This window comes from Euprymna scolopes, chromosome 37 (assembly GCF_053919585.1).
Source record: "Euprymna scolopes isolate OS-2025 chromosome 37, ASM5391958v1, whole genome shotgun sequence".
NCBI classification, from domain to species: domain Eukaryota; kingdom Metazoa; phylum Mollusca; class Cephalopoda; order Sepiida; family Sepiolidae; genus Euprymna; species Euprymna scolopes.
The window spans coordinates 60,648,931-60,673,013 of record NC_136518.1 but is presented as its reverse complement, the minus strand read 5'-3'; the positions used below and the strand labels follow the sequence as shown (position 1 = coordinate 60,673,013).

At 32.7% G+C, this 24,083-nt stretch overlaps 1 protein-coding gene across 3 annotated transcripts in view; it reads right to left on the bottom strand.

The window, feature by feature from the left end:
- Positions 1-24,083, bottom strand: part of LOC145261207 (cilia- and flagella-associated protein 74-like) — a 2,330,915-nt gene that overhangs the window by 1,452,705 nt on the left and 854,127 nt on the right. The window lies entirely within an intron of this gene.

Genomic DNA, 24,083 nt, shown 5'->3' with positions numbered 1-24,083 from the left:
ACTAGCATTGGTGTCCGGCGTTACCCGGGCGTTTGGATGTCTATGCTGAGCAAAAAAAATAAATGAATAAAATAAATAAAAAACGGTCAATCTTTTTTTTATTTGACCCCTATTATGACCCCTTAACATTTATTGTTTTGGGCTCAAATCCAGTTATTAAGTTGGATCAATCTCCAAGGAACCTGTATCTAAAATTTCAAGTGTTTAGACCCAAAATTGTCAGAGGAGTTTGGTAGAGTTCTGAAAAGTCAAATCGTTGAACTTTGACCTCTTAACAGCCAAATTTCTGTCCGAAAATCGATCATATGGATTTTCCCAAATCTCAGTAACCTGTATATCAAATTTCGAGTCTGTAGACTAAAAATTGACAGAGTTATTGCGTAGGGAAATGTACACAGACACGTTCACTTATATATATATATATATATATAAAAGTGAACGTGTCTGTCTGTCTGTCTGTCTGTCTGTGTACATTTCCCTACGCAATAACTCTGTCAATTTTTAGTCTATAGACTCGAAATTTGAAATACCGGGTACTGAGATTTGGGAAAATCGATGTGACGGGTGTCAGCCAGAAATTTGGCTGTTAAGGGGTCAAATTTCAACGATTTGACCTTTAAGAACTCTACCAAACTCCTCCGACAATTTTGGGTCTAGACACTTGAAATTTTAGATATAGGTTCCTTGAACCTGGATCTAACTTAATAAAGTGATTTGAGCCCGAAATTATAAATTTTAAGGGGTCATAATAGGGGTCAAAGTTTTAAAAAATTAACTATTCTTTTTTGTTTTTTTGCTTTTTTTGCACAGCATACACCTTCAAACACCCTAGCAACGCCGGGCACCCCTGCTAGTATATACATATATATATATATATATATATATATATATATATATATATATATATATATATATATATATACTGTTTTGGGGAAAGAATTCCAGCAAAGTGCTCGATTACAAAGAAAACCCTTTTTCAATATAAGAGCTTAATATTTATTTAAAATTTTACAGAAGGCCAGAAAAACATTGGTACCATCGGTTTCAAGCCTACCATAAGGGAGACCAGTTAATGGTAAATCGTAAATAATGTTAGGCTCTCGTCAGCCATGTTGTTTTCTGTTTTAAAACAGAAAACAACGATTTACTATTAACTGCCCCCCCCCTTATGTTAGGCTTGAAACGGAGGTACAAATGTTTTTCTGACCTTCTGTACAATTTTAATTAATTAATATATATATATATATATATATATATATATATATATATATATATATATATATATATATAGTTTAACGAAGCTTTGAATAAAAAGATGAAAAATAAAAATCAAGAATGTAGTTTAAATTCCCGAAAATGAAAAAAGAAACTAACTTTAACCTATCGCAGACTTCGCACCTACATAATCCGACTTCTAAAAAGTTTATAATTATAAATGAGAATACACGGATGAAAAAAAAAAGAAAGAAAAAAAAAGAGGCCTGATTTAAATTGTAAAATAGAAATAGACTTAGCACTTACATAAGCCGATTTCCCAAGAGTCTTCAATTATAAAAGAGTATTTAACTAATATAAAAATAAAAAGAGAAAACCATAACTAAAATTTTGTAAATAGAAAACGAGGATCCTCAGCTGCTTACCATGTAGCTGTTTCGGATATATATATATATATATATATATATATATATATATATATATATATATATATATATATATATATTATATGTAAAAATGCGCGCATGAAAAGTAATATTCTTAAGATTTTATTAAACCTGGAAAAGTAAAGGACAAGAAATTCAACCTGGAAAAGTAAAGAACAAGATATTCTAGTAAAGTAAAAATAAGAATTTTTTAGACTTAAAATATTGCAGCTAAAATTAAAATTTGAATATTGATAAATATCTTATTTATTATTTGCATATGTTGTTGTTTATTGTTGAGTTAGAAAGGGTGCCAGTCGCTGGATTGAACTTATTTCCCCCCTATTATTTGCATATATTTATGTAGTGAAAATTGTTTGAATAAAATTAATTCATTAGTCAGTTAGTTAGTAGATGGAATTAATAATTTTATAATTTACATAAAAATTAATAATTTTATTATATCATAATTAGGATCATTTAATTCTTTCTAATTTCTTGTTCCTGCTGATAAGACAAAAAAAACTATTATAAAATCGATTACCTAACGTATAAAAAACTCATTTATAAAGTGTTAACTAAATTATATAAAATAGCTTTACCTAACACTTTATATAGCATAAATCTTGATGCTAAAAACAAAAACAAAACAAAAGCAACTTGGCGATAAGGGTTAATGAGGTTGATAGATTGTGTCATTTGAATGATAACGAATATTATGAAAGGATTGAAAATGATGAATGAAATGATAAAAAAAAAATAAATATTCGTAGGGACCGTTTCTGGCTACTACTTGCTGACACTGATTTGAAAAGAAAAACATGAAATACTCATATTATAATAGTTTCCACGGATGAGTAGTTCTTGGAAAGAAACTCTGTTCATGAAAATTCAATTTTGATGCTAGGCATGCAGGGGAAGGAAGTTATTAGCACTTGTAATAGAAAACGAGTTTTGCTGTGGATGACTTATGAAGAGGAACCAGAGTTTTGGGCTCAGCTGAGTATGTGTTCATGAAAATAATGACAGAATAGAGAAAGACTAGCAAGTTCACTTCTGTGAGAAAGGGCTATAGAAGAGATCGTCAACAACCAGATTACATAATCGATTTGGTGATTTCACATAAATGAATTTTAGATTATGTACTGACATGTCATGTCGAAATTAGTAAACAATCAAAAAATTATGAAAAATGATCACATAGAAAAAATAATTATAAGTAAAAACAAGTGAAGCATGCATGGTCCCCCTTGAGTGCACAGTGAACGAGACATAAAAAAAAATGACTATGTTCAGCATTTGCCCCCCCCCCCAAACTTTGCCCCAAAAGTCCCCAAGGGACGTCAAATCCTGGTGAAAATGAACAAACGAGACAGTTTTAGGCCTTAACATGTGTAAATTTGAGTTCTGCACATGCAAAAAAAGAAATGATTAAGTCCATCATTCCCCCTCCCCCATTTAGCCCCAAAAGTCCCCAAGGCCTTCACATATTTAAATTTGAGTTCAGCACCATGCAAAACTGCTAAATAGACATACACAGAAAATTTTGGACAAATATGGTAAAATAGTTCCAAAAAGGGAGTGTTCATATTAGCCCTAAAAGAGCCACTGGGGCACACCCAAAAGTTATCGCGAAGTATAGACAAACAAAATTATACAGAAATCAGTTAGTTACATTTTTTTAGAAAGTTTTATAAAAATCCAAGGCATCAATTTTTTTTAATAAGCTCAAAAGTGTCAATTTTAGCCATTTTAACCGAAAAGGCACCCCTAGGGAGTAACCGGAGTTTTCTCAGAAAATTTGTTCTGTTACGTTTTTACTCATATCATGTTTAATGTTTGTGCAAAATTTTTAAAAATTCCAAAGCGTATTTATTGAGAAAAGTGCGAACGGACGAACAGACAAGGATGAATTTACAGGTCTAGCAGATCTTCTAGTCGATCATTTTTCATAATTTTTGGAATTTTTACGATTTTCGACGTAACATAAAAATATTTTATAGTGTTTTTACCTAAAAATGTATTTGTTTGAAACCCATTATACTGCATATGACCCGTCGATTTTGTACTATTTCAAAGCAAGAAAATGTGTTCTGAGTGGCACCCTCTCAGATATGTCACTAATATTCGACTTTTAGCAAGTAGACTGGACGTTGCCCGGGATTGAATGAGGATCGATGAATACTTCACACTTCCAATACTTTTATTGTCATGGAAATCGGTAAAATCGGCCATTTTTCAATCAAATTGATTGATTACCTGCTTTAGTCAGAGACCCATTGCAGTGCATCGGGAGGAAGCTTCACATGACTCCTCGTAGTGATATTGTCCACAATGCATTGTAGTCTACATTGCACTGTAGAGAACTTACTGTTAATTTTATAGTATTAGCTTTATATGATTTGAATTAAAATTTAAAATGCAAAAGTTAAGTATTATAGTTCAGTTGTGCTCTAAACAGAAGCTCTCATTTCAAACGCGCCACTGTCTTATCAAAGAACCTACTGTTAGTTTTATATGCTGAGCCCTTCTGCTTACGCGATGATAAAAGTTCTGAAATGCAACTTTGGTGCTAAGCTGTATAAGGATCTTCGTCAAAATTGGAATTTTCCTTTTTTAATCTGATTTTTTTATTATCAAATTTTGATACTTATCAGAGGCATTCCGATACAAAACCTACCTAAGAAGACACTCCCAGACACATAAAGTACATTTGTGTGAAATGTAAAAAAATCAGCCCAGCCATTTTGGAGTCTATGGGAAACGAACTCACACACGTGCGTACACACACACGCACACACGTAAATGCATATAAATACATGCAAAGTGCCTTTTATATATAAGTAGAGATTTTGCAAGACTATCCATATATGAGGACAGATTGAGTTATTGTTGCTTCACGAGGAAAGAGTGAACAAACAAAAAATTGTTATCACATATAGCAGCACGGTCCTGAACAATTTCGTTCACGTGACCCAACATTATCCTGAACAACTCCACCAATTCCAACCCGAACATCTCTGACGATTCAAACATGAACTCCCCCGACGATTCAACACTACACAATCCCGAACGACTACGTGGATTCGAACACGAACACCTCCGATGATTCGACATAAAATGATCCTAAACAACTCCATCGATTCGAACATGAACACGTCCGATGATTCGACACTACACGATCCTGAACAACTCCGTCGATTAGAACACGAACACTTCCGACGATTTGACATGAAATGATCCTAAACAACTCCGGTGATTCGAACCGGAACACAATCATGGACGCAATGACTCACCACGAGAGCAACTTTGGCAGTTAATCGTCAAATGACTTACGGGCTTTTTCATAGCTCTTGGACGAACTCATTTTCGCCAGAGGTAAGCCCAACTTGGATATTGGCATACAATTCTTGAGCGCTTCCATGCATGCTCGTCACAGTTATTTTAGAGTTTTCCTTCTTCTATATTAGTTACTCTGTCAATGCTTGAGAATCAAGTTTGTCCTACTGTTTTCACATAGCTTGGCGGAGAAGACATGTATCTATACTTTTTCCAAGAGTATTAGTGAAAACATTCCACAACACACCCACATTCGTTCTAGGAATATTTAATATCAAATATTTTTATAGTGTTTTTTTTTTTAAATAACAAGTTTAAATGTTATGTAGGCATAAAGCTCAACTTGTAAAATAATTTAAGTAAAAGAAAATATTTTTGTAAGAAAATCGGAAATTTTTGTCAGCAGGATCGAATATTTGATTAAAACCTCACAAGATGTGAAGAGTGTGTTTGCCGTAGGTAAAACAAAATTACAACGATCATTTCAAACTTTAAATCTTTTTGTTAATCAGATGAGAATTTGTATTTGGTTGTGGAATTCCAAACATTAAACAAGATGAAAAGAAAGTGACAATGTAAAAGATGGTTTCGCTAACTTGTCTCAAAAAAAAAAGAAGAGAACGATACAAATTCAATAAAGTAGAGCAAATTCAAATGTTGTGCGAATTCCAAGCAATGAAATAATTATAAGTTCAAATATCAATAATTCAATATGTATTTTTAAAATGTTTTTGATACTAAACTACCAAGGCATCAAGATGAAAATTCTGTTCAACAATTTTTATTTAAGCTTTTCCTTTGCTTTTGTTGTTTATCAAATTATTTCAATTGCAAATCTAAACTCTATCATATGGTAAATAAAATATATATATAGTGGGAGACAGAAAGAGTAATACGATCTCTTTCCCCCCACACACACACACACGCACGCACACACACACACACACACACATATATATATATATAAATATATATCTTTATTCGATTGGCAAAATTTTAAAATAATTGTAAAGAAATGAACCATAGCGGAAATTTAGTCGACTAAAATAAGATGGAAAACGGGGTGAGGAAAAAGGAAAAAAAATGGGGGAAGTTACATGTAACAAATGTACAATTCAGTAAAATAAATAAGTCAATTAAAAACGAGATCGTTAAAATACACCCGAAGCGCTTTTCATTCAGACTAACTTTTCAAGGGTATATGCCGGAAAAATGATTTTTTTTTTCGTTTTTAGAATATTAGGTAGTGGAATGGAGTAAGAGCGGAAAGGAGGTTAGAAAAAAGAAAAAAAAACTCATTCAATTAGAATTATTTAGGTGGTCACAGTTTTTTTTTTTTTTTCTATGAGACAGATTTTTTTGTGTTTTATTTTTTCTGTACCCAACTTGTTGAGGGAGCCCAAATGAATAGCAATTGTCTGATATGACCGTTTTCATCGACATTCATCAAAGCGCTCATTGCTTTTCTGGACGTGCCGCAGGAGTGCCGAGTTTCGCTTTTTTATACTGAAAAGCCAAAGACACACCTGTGGGCCAATAAATATGTCGAAAATCGTGCATAAAAGTTTCCCAAATTAAAAGTACATGCTGAGTCGTTTTGTAAATCTTAGATATTATCATCTCGGTAGCATATAAAAAGTTATAAAAATTAGCAACCAACCCGAGAACCACCCCGAAAAAAGCCTTCGCAGGACATACAGAAAAAAATGCACACACTAACACACATTTTGCCTTTATATATATATATATATAGATGACAGTAGATTAAATAACACAATCTGCTTTTGTACATAGATCATTTAGCACAGCAAGTCCCGTTACTTTTTAGACAGACCATCCAATTATAACACTGTAGAATAATCACCATTTACTTGCCTCCCTACGAAAACAGAGTTAGACACAAGATTGGTTTTTAATGTTGGGAAAAATCCAGCTCCCTAAAAAGGGGCATCCTGGATAGGAACAAAAAATTAAAATTGTCTCAGTCATGAATAATTTCTCCTCCACTAACCGAGGACAGAAAAGATGAAGTGTAGCATCAGAACAGATACTACACTGTGATCTTGGCTCGAATGCCCACCATTGTTATCTTTGTATACTGTTTGGTCCTATTTTGGGAAATATTAAATCTATGTTAGCAGATTTAATAATGTATCAATGCTGACAAGAGAAGGTGTTAAATAAAAGTGGGGTGTAACTAATGGCAAACGCGTGTGTCAATTAGTCCTCATTAATTAGAAAGGTAGAAATTATTGTGACAAAACTAAATGGCGTTGGATTCCTTTTCAATTGCCGCAACAGCTGAAGGCAACAATTTTCATTTTAAAATAACATTAATTGAAGGAGATAGATTTTTAAAAATTAGTTTTGTTTTTACAGCATATCAACCCTTTTCATGTTAAATAACCGGAAATGAGTTGATTACAGCATTTCAATTCTTTTCACGTTAAATAACCGGAAATGAGTTGACTGCAGCAAGGAGTTGATTACAGCATTTCAATTCTTTTCACGTTAAATACCCGGAAAGGGGTTGATTACTGCATATCAACCCTTTTCACATTAAATCCCCGGAAAGGGGTTGATTATAGCAAGGAGTTGATTACAGCATTTCAACCCTTTTCACATTAAATAACCGGAAATGAGTTGATAACAGCAAGGAGTTGATTGCAGCATTTCAATTCTTTTCACGTTAAATAACCGGAAAGGTACTGATTGCAGCAAGGAGTGGATTTTTCTTCTTTTTTTTTTTACAAAGGCATCACCACATTATCAAGGCCAATAGGCCACTCAAGGATAAGGGTTAAAGAGTGTACAGTAGAAATTGGACAATATAGTAATCATTAGTAAACATATAAACCCTTTCACGTTAAATAACTTGAAAAGGGTCGAGTATAGTATAAAAATCCTGTTCATGTTAAATAACCTGAAAGGCGTTGATTATATCAAAGGCTTGATTACAAGATAACAACCCTTTTCAGCTTAAATAACCTGTAAAGGGCTGATTACAGACAGGGTATCAATTCTTTTCAGGTTAAATAAGCTGGAAAGGGCTGATTACAAACAGGGTATCAATTCTTTTCAGCTTAAATAACCTGCAAAGGGCTGATTACAGATAGGGTATCAATTCTTTTCAGGTTAAATAAGCTGGAAAGATTGATAATTGTATCATCTAATAATAATTTATATCATATAAATATTAATTTACTTGTCCGTATGTCCAGTGTCACAAAAAAAAACATCATCATCACAAACATTAATTAATGAGAAACGAATTATCTCCCTTTATAGTCCCTCTTTATAAATTAAAAATCATTAAAACCATTTCCTCTCCAAAAATTTTCAAAAAAAAAACAAAAAAAACATGGCTGTCTGTTTACGGTTTCAAATTGGCTATTTTACTTTATGATTAAAAAAAAAAGTCATGTAGCGAGGAGACTAAGTTTTTTATCATAGTTTATTTTTCAAATTACAAAAAAAAATGTGCAAGTGAATTGACATATGTTCCTTTATAATCTATATAAAAAATTATTCAGAAAGAAAAAACAAAACAAAACAATGTGATGTGTGTTGAATTTTCATTGAAAAAGAAAATCAAAATTTTTTAATCAATTTTTTTTTCTTTAAAAGGTTAAAAAAGAATTTGCTAAAAAATTGTTTTAAATTCGTTGTTATTTGTTTTTCTTCATTTTTTTTTTATTTATTCTATTTATAATGTGTTTTAAAGATTTTCAACCACCGCAGAATTTCCACGGGTTCTGCTAGTTTGAATTATTCAGAATAATTCAAATAATACAAATTATCAACTCTCATCTAAAAAAAATTCACAAACATAATATCAAGTTGCTATAAACCCGAATTAATACAAACATGAAAATGACTGGGAAACCTATACCAAAAATTGGCAAACATGGCAAATCACCCTATATTCCCATGCAGATGCCGTGATCTAAAGCTAGTTCTACTAAGCTTAACCTTGAAACTACAAGGAAAATACAAAAGAATGTAAGATGATTGGGGTATGTCTGCAAAGACCCATAGCACAGTGGATAAAGTACTTGGTAAAATTCAGTTGTAAGTTACACTCTTCTGGTGGTTGAAGGCTAAATCCTCAATGAGAACAATGCTTATAATACGATTCTGATTTACTTAGGATTTCTACTCGGTTATAGTTGACGGCAAGAGAGCATGCTATCCATATTAGTTAAATAAAAGGTTCCATTTGAAATTGGTAGGGAGAGGTGTCCAGGCAATCAAAAGAACACAACCTATATCCATGATGCCTTGGAATGCGTCAATATTACGTCAATCGGCCAGGAAAGCTAACCGATATTAAATGGGTTAGACTAAAACTCAGCAAAAAGTACAATAAACAAAAGCTGGCGAAAATAAAGTAAGCAGGTCAATCAACAGGAACTATGACCCAGAGAGTCGCAAAATAATAAACAAGCTGGCAGAAAAAAGGTCAACAGGTCAAAGAGATTTGTCCCTCAGTCTTCATATTTTAATGAGTGATTTTTCTGACAAAGGGAGGAGAAAAAGCTGTACTATAAGTTGGCAGTATTTGTGTGAACAGTTGCCAGAGATGTTGGAAATTCTGTTTCTATGTTTATCCTTGTAGCCATGTTACTAGTAAGAGTGCTGTAGGTAAACATTTTAACTGGGCTGACATTATCCACCTGATAGTCAGGGACCTGAAACTTGTATTAACCACTAAGGAGGCTGTCCTATCAGCAGGTGCAAAGTACTGGGGCTGCTGTATTGCCATTTGGTGAATGGATTCTGGACCATGCAGTAGCTTCTGGTGGGGCCTCTTGATGCCATATTAGTGGATAATTGTTACAGTTTTATCTTATCATGGGCTACAAGAAAAATTTATTTTCCTTTTTCTCTCTTACTTTCCCTCTATGCCCTGCTCTAAGCAAGTCTGTCGACCTATTCCACAAACCCTAAAACTCAATCATGAAAGGTTTCCAGAAAAAATACACGATTAAACCCAAACCTCCAACTTACAACGTAGACCCCTACTACCATGTCTCCTCCAACATCAGAGTTCTATGCTCTAACCTTCCAGAGGTTCAAACTCTATTACAGGAGACTAAACTAGACCTATTATTCCTAAGTGAAACTGGTATTGGACCATTTCCCTAGATGAGTTTGTAATTAAAGGATACTCTAACAACTTCTAAATCTGACCCCCAAGATCGCCATGGGTATGGAGTATTTGCCTACATAAAAGATGGAGGTCCTTGTGGTAGGGACATCTCCAGAGAAGATCCTAACTTACCCTATATGTGCTTCTGGGTTGCACTTGCCCACACTACTGCGTTCATATTCATACTCTATCGCCCCCATAACAGTGGAGCTACTATCTTTAAAAGCATATCTTAGAAGATTGACCACGTCCTGTCTGCACATCCTTCAGCAAACATTCACGTCTCTGGAGACTTCAATGTTCACAATATGGGACGGTTAACACACTTTAACAAGATGAAGAAGAGAGGTTCTGTCACGATTTCTCCATTGCTTATGACCTCACTCAAATTTTTCACAAACCCACCTATGTGCCTGACTCTGATGACCAGTACGCAAGTCTCCTAGACCTTTTCCTCACAACTTGCCCTGAGCTATGTTCATCCTCTATTGTGTCTCCACTGTGTTGTATCAGTTAAGATAAAAACGAAATGAAATAGGTCCTCTGACTTACTTCTCCATCGTACAGTATACCGATACTCTATGGTTGACTGGGATACCTTCCTTACATTTATATCAGACCTACCTTTGTATTCCATGTTTAAAAAGGATGTGTCCTCTATAATAACATACCTAACAGAATAGTTAAATTGTAGGTATAGACAGTTTCATACCCTCCAAAAAATTCCAGTAAAAACCTAACAGCCAGTCATGGTTCTCCCCAGAATGCACTGCTGTCATTATGCAGAGAAATCACTTTTCCATAGCTACCAACATAATAGATGTACTGAGACTAAAACTGTTTTCAGGACTGCTAACAACCACTGTAAAAGAGTAATAAAAAATGCAAGAGGGCTATATACTCAGTCCGTTAAATCCAAAGTAGCTGAGCAGCAGCTTGGTTCCTACCAGTTTTGGTGAATAGCAAACAGAATCATGAACAGAAGCGTGTGTTCTATCCCAACCATCATCAATGGACCTGAGGTCATCTTGTCAGCATCGAACAAAGCCAACCTATTGCCAAGAACTTTGTAGCTAATTCTACCCTATGCGACCAAGGCCGTCAACCTCCGGTATTTCCTCCTATAACAGTATGTCCTGTGTTTAAGAATTCAGGTAATAGATCATCTCCTTCTCAGTACAGACCAATAAGTCTCCTGTGTGTCACGAGTAAGTTACTAGATTTCATATTAAATAAGGAAGTAGTCAACCACCTCAACAGAAATAACCTTCTTATTGAAAAGCAATATGGTTTCCGATCTGCGAGATCTACAGCAGATATGCTAACGGTTTTATCTCATAGGATTAGTGAATCTCTTGACAAAGGTTTCCTCTCTAGGGCAATTGCTCTTGACATATCAAAGGCCTTTGATAGGGTATTGCATAAAAGCCTACTTCATAAGATTTCCAGCTATGGTATAGCTGGAAATGTCTTCTCAATTATTAAATAATTTCTCTCTGATAGGCTCATAAGAGTAGTGGTTGATGAGCAGAAATCGGAAGCTCACAGTATTAATGCTGGACTCCCTCAGAGGTTCATCCTGGGCCCAACTCTCTTCCTAATCTACATCAATGATCTCCCAAAACACATACTTAGATCATTCATTGACACTTATGCTGATGACACTACCATCTATAGCAACACATCAAAGGCCGTAAATGATCAAGTTTCCTCTGGTTCTCTCCTCGGATTTTGAGCGCATAGTACAATGGGGGAAAAGGTGACTGATTACTTTTAATGCATCTAAAACCAAGCTTCTATTCTTACATCATCAACGCCCTGATCCCCATCTGACATCAATTGAAATGGAGGGTTCTCATCTTGGAGAAGCTTCATGTTTTGACAGGCTTCTGGGCTTGACCTTTACTCCTGATCTGAAATGGAATGCGTACATCAAATCTGTTGCCAAGGTCGCTGGAAGAATGATGGAATCTTTCTACCACTCCAGTAGATATCTCACTGCTGATGCAATTCTCTATCTATATAAAAGCCAAATACTTCCAGGGATGGTGTATTGTTGCCACATCTGAGCAGGAACTGCTAGAAGCAGCTTATCCTGCCTTGACAGAGTTCAAAATAGACTTTGTAATTTAGTGGGGGATGCCCTTTTCTCTTCCCTTCAACCTCTTTCTCACAGAAAGGCCTGTCTTTATTTTATTGTTATTTCCTTGGCAAGTGCTCGTCTGAGCTCCAATCTCTGGTCCCCCTCACCAATCTTTTTCGAAAAACACCCAACTAGCTGAAACCACTGTCAATAACTTTCCCCACTCTTTAACTGTGCCTAAATCAAAACATAGATTCCACAAACAATGCTTCTTTCTTGGTTGTCTTCAAGTCCAATATAAACAATTTCTTGCTGAACCGCCCCTTTAAGTAATCCAATCTGCCGAATTTCCGTTAATAACGACTACTGCGATATTATTCCATTGATTACTGTACACTCAATAACTCTTATCCTCGAGTGGCCTCAGGGCCTTGATAAGTGGTGACTCCTTTGTAAAAAAAAAAAAAAAGGGGGCAGAGAGAAAACAGGGGCGAGGAGACACAAAGCGAAAATACAGGTTGACACAGAGTTCTACGACCCACCTACTTCCACTAACCTCCACCGGGCTCCGATGTTAGTTATCACTTTTATTTTGAAGTGTAAATTGTAAAAAAAAAAAAAACACATATGTATTAAAAACATAAAAAGTGTATTCATTTTAACACGAAATAACAACCAAGAGAACTTGACAATCACAGCCCATTCATATATGTAACAAAATTCTGTGCAGATTCCCAAGTTCGACAGGAAAATTCCTAATATTTGACAAGATTCATCTGAAGAAGGTGAGCGGTTACATCGGCTGAAACGTTTGGAAAATAATATTCAAGATTAAAACAAGAGTTCAGATAATCAAATTAAATAACCTGAAAGAGGTTGATTACAACATATCTTCCCTTTTCATGTTATTTAACCTAAAAAGGGTTGATATGTTGTAATCAACCTCTTTCAGGTTATTTAATATGAAAAGGGTTGATATGCCATAAAATAAGCAAACCAAACTCAAGTTTTGCATAAAATAATGCCAAAGGCTGTCATTTTGGAATAAAGGTTGTTCCACCTTTTCTTTTTCATGTAATTGTTTGCAAATGCCAGAATGCGTGGAACACTGACCTGTCGATCTTTTAATGAATTACATCTGAAAATAAATATCAAGTTTTGTTAACAGATCAAATTGACTGATATAAAATACAGATGTCAGTTTCAACTAAACAAAAGATACTGGTTGAGCATCTCATATGCTCATCATCCCTACATGGGTTGTGCATTCTGGTAAGTGTAATTACTGTCTACCATTAATGATAGTTAAAAAAAAAAAAATCTTTGTAAATGAATAGAGCACTCTCGGCAGCTGATATTATTTATCTGAGTTTGAAGTACATACCTGTCTGATGAACGATGATATAACGAAACAGTCTGTCTGTAAATATATACGAAGTGCCTTCAATGAGTTTCCATATGATTTTTGTATCAGCACTTTTATTGAAAGTACACACATGAAATTCTAGTCCCCTTCAAAGTAATCTCCCCAGGCTGCAATGCACTTCTTCTACTGTTCTAACAACTTTTAGAGGGCCCTATGGAAGGCTCCTTGTGTGAGCATGTAAATGACTCATCACAGTCTCTTTCGTCTCCTCAATTGTCTCATAGCAACAGCCTCTTAGGTTTTCCTTGAGCTTAAGGAATAACCCAAAGTCACAAGAAGTACGGTCTCGACTATAGGGATGGTGAGGAACTGTTTTGATACGCATCTTAGTGAAATAGTCTGTGACAAGGATGGAGCATCCTTGAAACAAACTCCGTACAAATCTTCCATATCTTCAGTTCCTCACAAATAATTGTGTACACAGTTCCCACACTGACATCAAACGGTGCCCTTATTGTCTCTATAGACACACAAAGGTTCTTATGCATGAAATTCTTTATTTGGCCAATCAACTCTGGTGTTATGACTTTCTTACTCCTCTACGTCACTCATCATTATTCATGGACTCTCTGCCTTCCTGGAATCTCTTATGCCATGTTAAAATGTTTTTGATGGATGAAGACGGTCTGTATATGTTTGTATAAAGTACTGTATATCTGTATGTATTTGTGTATATATATATATATATATATATATATATATATATTAGAAATAGAAAAGAATCTTAAACAATTGAATTAAAAATGTCTTCTTTTTACACACACATTATGGCAATATATATATATATATATATATATATATATATATATACATATGTATATATATGTATACATATATATATACATATATATATATACATATATATATATATACATATGTATATATATATATACATATATATATACATATATATATATATACATATATATACATATATATATATACATATACATATATATACATATATATATATACATATACATATATATACATATACATATACATATGTATATATATACATATATATACATATATATACATATACATATGTATATATATACACATATATACATATATATATACATATATATATATATATATATATATATTTTTTTTTTTTTTTTTTTTTTTTTTTTTCTGACCAATGGAAATAAAGATAGATCCCCAAAATAATAAAAAGGGGGAAAAATAAATATTTTTTTTATTTTTACACTATTAAACCAAATTGGGTCTGAAAGGATTTTTTCATTATATCTAAAAAGGAGTGAGGGGTAAAATGTTTTTGATTGATGTGAAGGGTATTACTCCCAGAATTTGGAATTATAAATCCAATGAGAAGCCTCTGACCTCATTATAAAAATATCGACGTTTGGATTCCAGTCAGTTCGCTACCAGTCTCCGTCTTGACATGACTGAACCATAGCTAAGTCGGACATCATTGATTCTTTGCCGACTGGATCTACTGCTGCCATCTTTGTTCTACAGAATCACTGATCTCTTGAAATCGTAACTGCATTAATTCTCTGCCGACTGGATTTACTACCGTCATCTTTATTCTACAGAATGGCTCAAAATTTAACATGCCACTCAAAAACTGATGCTCGATTCATACAAGATGGTCCAAACGGAGTCTGAAGCATTCCGTACGTTTCTGTAGCATTTTTCCAGGTTTAAAACAAAAGTTTATTGCATGTGGTTCTTCGAAAGTATCCTCACGTCCAGATTGCCCTTTTGAAATTCACCAGCTGTGACAATCAGGCTTTAGTAGAGTGTATTCCAATTCCTTCTGTAGCTGTTAATTTGAACTTGAAATTATAACAATTGGTCAGTCATCTCATAAGATGTATAGCAATAACATACTTAATTTTAAAGAATCTATGACAATTTTAAGTGCCTGTACAAAAACGTCTAGAAACTTATTGTAGGCTGTTCGTAGATATCTATATTACATTTCTCTTTGTCTGTTTGATTGTCTATCTATTCCATTTATGAAATAGAAATATCGAACAGACTATGTACTAAAACATTTTCATTTGAATTTAATTATTCATGTTTTATTGTGTGAACGTTTGAGTTATCTTTTCTTGTTTTCTTTTATTCTCTCCGGCTAATTTAATTAAATTCTTGTGAAGAATTTTTTTTTTATAAGGAAGATATATAACATAGTGCATATGAGCGCATGGAAAAATATCAGCAGCAGTGAAATATATACCCAATAGGTCACGGGATTGATACTGGTGGCAATATTTAACAATGCTTTATGCAACCATTAACCACCGCTCCCACAGTGCTCAATCCTTATATACCAAATAATCTTTATATACTGTGAAATTTACTTTATGTATGAAAATCAAAAAAAGGAAAATAAAACATATGAGAAATATTTGGAATCAAGTCTCCTCTTGTTGTTATTTCAAATCATTTGAAACGATACCGACAAGATATTAACAGCAGCAGTAGCCAAAAAAGTGCTGATGAAAATGAGGAAGTGTGCGTGAGAAGAAAAAGAAGACAAAAGAGAAAAAAAAATGCACCACGTGGTCAGAGAAGCTGGTTGAAGAAAATGGACATGTAAAGTTGAGGACGAAAAATGGGCCGGCTGTGGAGAAATGCTAGTCAGGATAGATGAATATGTGACAGTGAGAGACAAGATGGGAGAGTAACGGTGATTAAAAACTATTTTTTAAAATGAAAAAACGATCCAGATTTATTTATTTTTAAAATCTGGGTAGTTTTTTTGTTTTTTTTGTTTATATCCGTTAGAAGCACTGAGTGAAATTTGAAGAATAAAACATGTATAAATACATTTGAAGCCAAAACTGCAACGCGAAATTTCTTACAAAATAAACGGGTGTTTATTTTTAAAGAAATATATTTCAGAGTAAGACTCCTTTGTCAATCTTTTTTTTCCTCTTCTTCCTCAACATAATGTAGTGGAAGATAGTTTGGTATGTATTTTTGTTTGTTTGTTCCTTTTCGATTATGCCAGACGGTCTAGGGGTCCGAGAGAAGTTTTAGTTGTAACAAGCACGGTTCAAGTGTAACGCCATGCAACGTTGCAATTTTATTATTTTCAATTTAATCATTCCGAGGAAGTCTTGAAATAAAGATGAAACGTTAATGAACATATAACTTGGTTTGTTCCTTTTCCATCTCTTCATATATATACATATTTTATTTGGATATATATATATATAACTACTTCATTTACTCACATAAATTAATATCCGTAAGTATAAATTTATACGTAAACTTTAAGTATTTACTTCAAAAGTGCTCAATACGTAGGTAGAGCTAATTAGTAAGTTATAAAATATATATGGCGATTAAACTACACTGAATATTCTGCGTTTCATCCACTCTAGGACTCTGCAGGCTTATGCGCATATATATTTTATAACTTATTATATATATATATATATATATATATATATATATATATATATATATATATATATATACATATAGTTATCCACAAATTGTTTCACTGTATTGCAGTTCTTCAGTATGGTGAAACAAGCATCTCTCCCAAGCCTTTACTGACCCAAAAACCATTGAGTAGCTCTACCCAATAGGTCACGGGATTGATACTGGTGGCAGTATTTAACAATGCCTTATACAACCATTAACCACCGCTCTCACAGGGCTCAATTTGTTTTTATTTACAAAGAGCTTTGCATTTACGCTAAAACAGTAGAGTGTGATATCATTAGCAAAAAATATTCAACTGAAGAATGAGAGGGCGGGGGGGGGGTCTTTTGCTTGATTATTATATTCCAATTTTATATAATCATGTGTTATTCTACTTCAACGCAATAGAATCTGAAATTTGAGTCCTCCGCAGAACCACAGAATAAATTTAATGTGTGCTTGCCTTCATTTTCATCATTTGGGTATCGAAGCAAAGACCGTTCAGTAATCGTGCAAGCTTATTAAGCCCCACATGTATAAATAGGCTTCTCGGTTTAGATTTACTGGCAAAAGTGCACGAAGAAAAGAGACCCACATTTCCATAGAGCAACTGCACGGAATGCATAAATTAATGATTATTGAATATTCCAGTGAAGTTGCACTGCTCACGACGTTCTTTCTCCATTCAGGATTTACAAGAAGTCTGTAGACAGCGTCAGAATGACAATCATAAATGGCTCATATTTCAAACGTTATTATGCGAACAATGCTCACAAGAACTTGGGCGATGGCATTCTTTTGCTGAGAGTGATTACGTCTCAGCAGGCCATATGAAGAAACAAGCATCTAAAGGAGGAAGGGGGGTCAGAAATAAATGCTAGAAATAATGATTACTGCCTAAACATAATAGAACCTGCCACACATTATATATATATATATATATATATATATATATATATATATATATATATATATATATATATATATTAGTGTTGGGACGATTATTCAGAATCGGAATCAGAACTTTTTGGAGTATCGGAATCGATATCGGAATTGAGAAAATTTGCGATTCCTTTAATTATTGTTTTTGCTTTTAATTGATTTTGGTAAAAACAAAATCTTCCACTACTCGTAGTGATAATAGAATAATAACTATTCATTGATTTTGAACTACCAGTAAAACTAAAATCTGTAAATTATCGCCCACAAGTCTGTTTTTTACCTTTTAGAAAATATATGCAGATTTAGCGTGTGTTTTTATGGTAATCGGGAAAAATAACAACTTTGTAGTTAAATATTTAGAAATTTATAAAGAATCGGAATCGGTAATTGTATTATAATCGGGAATTTAGTGCGGAATCAGTAATTGTATCAGAATCGGGAAAAATATTTTAATCGTCCCATCACTAATATATATATATATATATATATATATATATATATATATATATATGAAAGAGAAAGGGGTTCAATTTTGTATTTTATGTATATACTAGCTGTGGCTCAGTTTGTTAAAATGGAACACATTCCTCAAGAAAAATTGCATTTTGTTCGTTTATTTACTTTCATTATTTTTTGAAATTTTTTTTTATCAATAAAAGTTGTTTTTTTCTCCCCCCCCCCCAAATTAATTTTTGACCATAAATTGTTAGGTGAAAGTTTTTTGGGTTTTTTTTTCAGGAAAACTTGCACTTTTTTTAAAAAGAAATTTGGCAATAAACGTTCCTTTTTGAAAACGGAATTTTTATTATGAAAAGAACAAATGAATGCTTTATATGAACATTGTAAATAGTTAGGTGAAAGTGGAGAAAAGTTTGATTTTTTTTTTTTCAAGAAACTGTACAAATTTTTTTTTTTCAACAGATGTTAAGAAAAATAAAAAAAAATACTTCCATCATTAATTATGAAACAAAATAAATAAAGTGGAACACTTTCTGCTATTAATGTTTGCTAAAAAATAAATACAGTAAACTTCGCTGAAGTGTTAGCATATGCTGCATCTTACAAAGTTGGTTCATGCTGACAATTAAATAAAATAAACGTCTAAAAATTAGTAAAAATAAATAAAACCATGAATGACGACTCTTGGGGGGGGGGTCAAGTAAGTAGGAACAACACAATCATTTGTGTAAAATAATTAATATTCGAGAAATTGTAAACAATAACAAAAATACCTGATACCAAATGCAGTAAAATTCAAATATCTTTTATACGTGCTGAAACTGTGTTTGAGTTATTTTTATTTCATTTCTTTTATTAAAAGTTGTCTTTACAACAATTAACTGGTTGCATGTCGTTTAACCATTGGGGACTTCACTCTTGGAAAATTGTATAAAAAATCTATGACTATCACTAACTCTAAATTTGGGAGTGCAACTCGAACTTAGGGTTAGTGGTAGATAAGTCATTTGTTAGGTGTGTCAGAAATTTCGTGAAAAATATTGAATAATTCCCCCCCGTCTTTCCAAGCTTATAACTCCTCGAAAAATGTAATTCAAGCCCTAATTCTTTTTTCCAATTAAAGAAGCAAGAACCAAAGTTTCATTAAAAAAAAAAAAAACAACGTGTTTAAAAAAAAAAAGTTTTTAAACTTCGGACTTTACAGGTAAATTTCTAAAAAACACTACTTTTTTTTGTTTTAAATTTGAATATATTATTTATTGATCTTTTATCTTCAGTTTCTGATATATAACACTTTGGTGAGTAAATTAATTATTTACTTTTTAATAGACATTTCAAAATGGAGGGGGGGGCTTGAATTAAAAAAAACGTTTGTCTAAAATATTATATTCGGTTTATTTGAAAGAGCATAAAATTTCACATTGACCCTGAAAATATCGTAAAAATTGAATCAATACAAAAATTTTGATAGATTTTTAAAGTTTAAAAATTGAAAATAATAAGCTCATAAAATTCAATTAATTTCATTACTGTGTTTTAAAAAAAAAAAAAATAATATTTCTATTACTTTTTATACAACTTTAATAGTTTATTTTGGAAGTATAATCCATAAAGAAAATAAACAACCCACTTTAAAAAGAGAAATTACGAGTTTTTTATATTTTATTCAGAGTTTCGTGTTAGGGGGTGTCAAAAATTCCTACAAAAATTCTGATACATCTAGTCATTTGTTTACAACTTTTGAGAAATTAAGCCCTCTTACTCGTTAAGCGATAAGCGGACATTTGTTTATTTTTTTTTTTTTCAGTGTGTAAAATCCACTTTGAACAACATATTTGGAAATTAGTAGAATTTAATTATCTTCCAACGTAAATACCTTTAACATGCCAAAACAAAGTTTTTTGTTTTTCTATTTTTCTGTGTTTGGTATAAGTTTTTTTTTTTTTTTTGCTGTTGTTTCTTGCTTTTTACAATTTTCGACTAAATACTTCTAAATTAAGGGGGGTTGCTTAGATCGTATTTCAAACTAAACTATGGAGGTTGGAATGTCCCTCCCCTAAAATGTATTTGGAAAAATCGATTTTATAGCGAGATTTAAGAATGGTTAGCCAAAAAAAAAAAAGGTGAAAAACAAAACAAATAATCAACAAATAATTGTTACCAAAGGCAATAAATGCTGCTTTTTTTACTCACATGAATGAGTTTATTTTATGTTTTAAAGTATTTTCAAGCGCTTTTTTTATATTTTAATCTAAAATTGCGGGTGTGTGGGTGCGAAATATCTCCAGATTTTCTAGAATTCCCAGCTAGATTGCAAATGAAATCTTCAGATCTAGCGGGAAAACCGCTAAATTGGAAACATTGGTCACATGAAGATAAGCGGTGATAAATAATTGTCCATAAATAAAAAAAAAAAAAATGGCCTATCGGTACAAAAAAAAAACACCTATTTATAATAGAAAAATTAAGTATAATGTTCTAATTAAAAAAAGATATATAAAAACACGCATGGGTACAGTGAACATATTATATCAAAATGTCGATGCAATCATTTATTTAGTTATTTAGACTATTAATTATGAACGAACCAAGAGTTACATTTTTATATATATATATATATATAGATATATTTCCCCAAAACTTCTTGCATTCATGGAGGGGAAACTTACATTTGCTGCTATGGTTTCAAATGCTCTGAATTAACAGCAAGGGGAGACTTGATTCCAAATATTTCTCATATGTTATATCTCCCCTCTTTTGGAAATAGGGTACGATTATGAATATCTCCAGTATCAAATAACTCTTATATACTGTGAAATTTACTTTATGTATGAAAACCAAAAAAAGGGAGATATGACATATTAGAAATATTTGAAATCAAGTCTCCTCTTGCTGTCATATCAAATCATTTGAAACAATACCGGCAAGTTTTAGTGTCTCCTCCATCAAGGCCAGATGTTTTGGAAAAATATCAAATATTTTGTAATTCCCGTGCAAAATTAAGGAAATAAATGACTATGACTGAAACATTTTATGGCTGTAAAAAAGTGCTAAAAAATAGGCTCTGGACGATGGATGATCCCCTTAATGTGCGCCTTTAAGGGCAAATGTCACTCAGGTCATCACCTTTTCAACGAGCCTTCATTTGTTAAATCCTGATCTATAGTCACTGAGATTTAAAACTTATAAAATTGCCAAAAGGGTGGTATATATATATATATATATATATATATATATATATATATATATATATATATATATATATATAAATGATGATTGCAACGTCTTGCCAGACGAGTGCCACTCTGTCGGACACTTAAAGTCCATGAGCCCAAATGCGTGAGGGAGTATCTATACAAAGATGATGTTACAGAGTCTTAGCTTTGTACGACAGCTAAATCCCTCCCTCTCGGTTCAAAATGTTGAGATCCAGCAACAAGCAAGACCAAGATAGCCAGCAACAAATTAAACTGCAGACCAGCTTAATGCGTGTACTGGTCTCCCGCTTTATGTTTTTTTAAATCAGAGATTTGCTTTTCCTATGTAGGTTACCTTCACCACGGCTTACGGGAGCGCTCTCCACCCCAATACATGTATACATACACACAAATATACACGGTGCTAGTTGGCCGTTGACCATGAAAAAGGGTTCATTCATATATATATGCATATATATATATATATATATACATATATACATATACGCTAGATTCAGCCACTCTGATGAGTCGTGGACGACGAAACACGTGTTAGTGGATAATTCTATTTTTAAAAAAATAATATATACATATATATATATATATATATATATACACATATATATGGATATATAATATATATATATATACATATATATACACACACACACATATATATATATATATATATATATACATATATACACGCACACACACACACACACACACATATATATATATATATATATATATATATATATATATGTATATGTATATATATATATATACTGGTATATTGAAATGCTCATATCTCTGGTTCTATGAGATGAAACAACATGAAAATTTGCAAGCTTTTGGAAGATACTTTTCTATGGTTAAAATTTTATGACGATTGGTAAAAAAGAACCTATATTTTCAAACTAATAAACTATGCCCAAATTTGCCTACATTTGTATATATAGTATCCTGGCAGGCTAGCTTCAATTTTGCTGCTTTTGGATGAATTTTGTTTCAGCTCAATGGACACAATCTATAATTCGAGAAATAATGGAATAATTGTTTGCAACAATTATATTTTTATTATCTAGCAAACAGTTACTTTTATAGCACATTCGTTAATAGTACAAACAAGGCAGCCAGAATCTTCTAGAAAATAATTCATCAGAAAAAATATCCAAAAATAATCGAAACTTACTTTTAAAAGCATTTTTCAAGATCGATTTAGGTCCAAACACATTTGTACTCAACTGAAGATCGACCTGTCTAAGCGATCGAGTTTCAATCCTGGTTTAAGGCAGTTGGACTGAAGAACTATGATGTTGTGACACAATTTGTCAGTAGATGACTAAAAATGATCCCTATCTGGAGTTGAGCATATTGATGAATGAAATAACAAACATCCAATGATCTTTGTGTAAATGTTGATCATTGTGATTTCATATACCCATCTTAGCAACGGCCGAAACAGCTTAACAGTTTGAAGCACCGACTGTCATCTAGGCGATCAAGATTTGATCCTGGCTTAAGGTAGTTGCGAGTCTAGCTGAACTGAAGAGCTATGATGCAGCGAAACAGTTTGTCTGTGGACTATATATATATATATATATATATATATATATATATATATATATATATATATATATATATACTAGCAAAAGTAACCGTCGTTGACTGGATTCAAAAACAGCCTACAGAAAATGGACTCTGATTTATGAAAGTATGATAGGTTATGAAAAGGAACGGTTGTAAAGAGATAGCTTCGAATTTGGGGGTATCAAAACCAAATCAAAATATGATGAAAGTAAAAATAAAATAGATAAACCCCATAATTTATTATACCATACCTGTTCACACTGAAACACTTATCACAATATTCTGTGGATCTATATTAAAAAACCGTGTAAAACTTTGTGACATATTTCGATTCTATGGAGGTCGGGCACGAACGAACACCCCCATAATTTTATTATACCATATTTCTTCAAACTGAAACATAATTATCAAAGTATACTTATGCAGATAGATATGAAAAGTCTTTGTTAAAATGTGTGCCTATTTCCATTCTATGGAGGCCAGACGCGAACGCAGACCCCACAATTTTATTATACCATCCCTATTTAAGTTAAAACATACTTATCAAAGTATTCTTATGTACATCTATATCAAAAACACTTGTAAACGTTTTTTTATTTATTTTTTATTTCCATACTTTGTGGACCAGGCGCGAACGCAGACCCACAATTTTAATGAACCACCGTTCTGCCAGATCAAACACCTATTCCTGTGTCTCGATACATCATCTATCATTATATGTAATCAGTTTTTTAAAATAGTCAACCATATAGGAGCCTATTCGTGACCAGACACGCACGCACACACACACACACACACACACACACACACACACACACACACACATTCAGCTTTATATTAT